This window comes from Dama dama, chromosome 32 (genome assembly GCF_033118175.1).
Source record: "Dama dama isolate Ldn47 chromosome 32, ASM3311817v1, whole genome shotgun sequence".
Lineage (NCBI taxonomy): Eukaryota > Metazoa > Chordata > Mammalia > Artiodactyla > Cervidae > Dama > Dama dama.
The window spans coordinates 7734532-7737635 of NC_083712.1; the positions used below are offsets into that span (position 1 = coordinate 7734532).

General features: G+C 39.8%; 1 pseudogene; it reads left to right on the forward strand.

Annotated features, from left to right (window-relative positions):
- Nucleotides 1-212: 212 nt before the first annotated feature.
- LOC133050372 (methionine aminopeptidase 2-like) lies at nt 213-2669 on the forward strand (annotated as a pseudogene).
- Nucleotides 2670-3104: the final 435 nt, after the last annotated feature.

Sequence of the window (3104 nt, forward strand, 5' to 3'; positions counted from 1 at the left end):
GAAATGTCTACTATGGATAATGTAATCAGAGACGATCTTTCTTAAAAGATGATGTTTACACTGAGATCCAGAGGATAGGAAGTGACTACCACATTATTACAGGCATTCAAATTAAATAAAAGTTAATTAAGTAAAATTAGCCCATTTCCTAGGTGGCCTGGTGTGTACATAAGAAACTCTACAAATTTGACAGGAATTTTTGTTGCAGTACCATGTTACAAGGAAGTGGTGAGAAGGTGAGAGTGTGCGCTCATTTTGGGGAGGGAGACGCACTGCCTAGCTTGTGGGAGCTCAATCCCCTGCAGGATCTCAGGTCCCTGACCAGGGATTGAACCTGGGTCACGGCAGGGAAAGGTCCAGTCCTACCACCGGACACCAGGGAATTTCCAAGGCTGTGCACTCTTGTCTTGATCCAGATTTTATCGGAGAACCTTTCAACCTCTCAATGCTGAGTAAGTGTTGAGCTGTGGGTTGCTCATACACAGCCTTTATTTTGTTCAGTTTTGTTCCTTCTATACCCAATTTGTTCATAGCTTACTTTTTGTCATGAAAGGATGTGAATTTCTATTCTATCAGTGAACAACACAAAATGGAAATAAAAAAAAAAAAACAATTCCATTTAGAATAGCATCAGAAAGAGTAAAGAATTAAGCAAGGAGGCAAAGTTTTGTACACTAAAAACTACAAAAAGTTGCTGAAACATTATGGAATATGCAAACAACTGAAAAAAATCATGAACTCGAATATTTAACATTGTTAAGAAGTCAGTACAGCTCTTCTGTTTCAGTGCCTCGCGCTCTCTCGGGCAACATGCGGGTGTGGAGGAGGCAGCGTCCTGCGGGAGCCACCTGAATGGCGACCTGGATCCAGACGACAGGGAAGAGGGAGCTGCCTCTACGGCTGAAGAGGCAGCCAAGAAAAAAAGACGGGAGAAGAAGAAGAGTAAAGGGGCTGCCCCAGGGCAACAGGAACCTGATAAAGAAGCTGGAGCCTCAGTTGATGAGGTGGCAAGACAATTGGAAAGACAAGCATTGGAAGAGAAAGAAAGAGATGATGACGATGAAGATGGAGATGGTGATGGAGATGGAGCAGCTGGAAAGAAGAAGAAAAAGAAGAAGAAGAAGAGAGGACCAAAAGTTCAAACAGACCCTCCCTCAGTTCCAATATGTGACCTGTGTCCTAATGGTGTATTTCCCAAAGGAAAGAATGCGAATACCCACCCACACAAGATGGGCGAACAGCTGCTTGGAGAACTACAAGTGAAGAAAAGAAAGCATTAGATCAAGCTAGTGAAGAGATTTGGAATGATTTTCGAGAAGCTGCAGAAGCACATCGACAAGTTAGAAAATATGTTATGAGCTGGATCAAGCCTGGGATGACAATGATAGAAATCTGTGAGAAGTTGGAAGACTGTTGACGAAAATTAATAAAAGAGAATGGATTAAACGCAGGCCTGGCATTTCCTACTGGGTGTTCTCTGAATAACTGTGCTGCCATTATACTCCCAATGCTGGTGACACAACAGTATTACAGTATGATGACATCTGTAAGACAGACTTTGGAACACATGTAAGTGGTAGGATTATCGATTGTGCTTTTACTGTCACTTTTAATCCCAAATATGACACATTATTAAAAGCTGTAAAAGATGCCACTAACACTGGAATAAAGTGTGCCGGAATTGATGTTCGTCTCTGTGATGTTGGTGAGGCAATCCAAGAAGTTATGGAATCCTATGAAGTTGAAATAGATGGGAAGACATACCAAGTGAAACCAATCTGTAATCTAAATGGACATTCAATTGGGCCATATAGAATACATGCTGGGAAAACAGTGCCCATTGTGAAGGGAGGAGAGGCAACAAGAATGGAGGAAGGAGAAGTGTATGCCATCGAAACCTTTGGTAGCACAGGAAAAGGTGTGGTTCATGATGATATGGAATGTTCACATTACATGAAAAATTTTGATGTTGGACATGTGCCAATAAGGCTTCCAAGAACAAAACACTTGTTAAATGTCATCAATGAAAACTTTGGCACTCTCGCCTTCTGCTGCAGATGGCTGGATCGTGTGGGAGAAAGTAAATACTTGATGGCTCTGAAGAATCTGTGTGACTTGGGCATTGTAGACCCATATCCACCATTATGTGACATTAAAGGATCACATACAGCACAGTTTGAACATACCATACTTTTGCGTCCAACATGTAAAGAAGTTGTCAGCCGAGGAGACGACTATTAAACTTAGTCCAAAGCCACCACAACACCTTTTATTTTCTAAGCTTTGTTGGAATACATTATACCAGATTTAATTTGCAACACGTTGTCTTAACAGTGGACCTATGTAATACTTTTATCCATGTTTAAAAAGGAAGGAATTTGATCAAAGGCAAACCATTTAATGTTATTAACCAAGGAAAAAGCTTCCAGGACTTTGAAATGTTAACCATTTTCTGTCTGTAAAGCTCCAAATAGTTAGGAATGACATACATTTTGTTTCAAACACCTAAGAGATGCTTTTCAGATATTTATATTGCCATATTCTTAATTGAATGCTTTGAATGACTACATCCAGTTCTGCACCTATATACCCTCTGGTATTGTTTTTTAACCTTCCTGGAATCCATTTTCTAAAAAATAAAGACATTTTCAGATTTGAAAAAAAAAAAAGAAGAAGTCAATACAACCTACAGTGATCTACAACTTCAGTGCAATTCCAATAAAAATCCCAAAAATATTTAATACAGAAGTGAAAAAAAAATCTAAAATTTAAATGAAATCTCATAGTATTCCAAATAGACAAAACTATTATTGTTCAGTCACTAAGTCATGTCCAACTCCATGTGACACCACAGACTGCAGCATGCCAGGGTCCTTTGTCCTCCACTGTTTCCCAGAATTTGTCCAAATTCATGTCCATTGAGTTGGTGATGCTCTCTAACCATCTCATCCTCTGCAACTCCACTCCTCCTTTTGCCTTCAATCTTTGCCAGCATCAAGGTCTTTTCCAATGAGTCAGTTCTTCAAATCAGATGACTAAACTATTGGAGCTTCAGTTTCAGCACCAATCCTCCAAATGAATATTCAGGGTTGATTTCCTTTAGG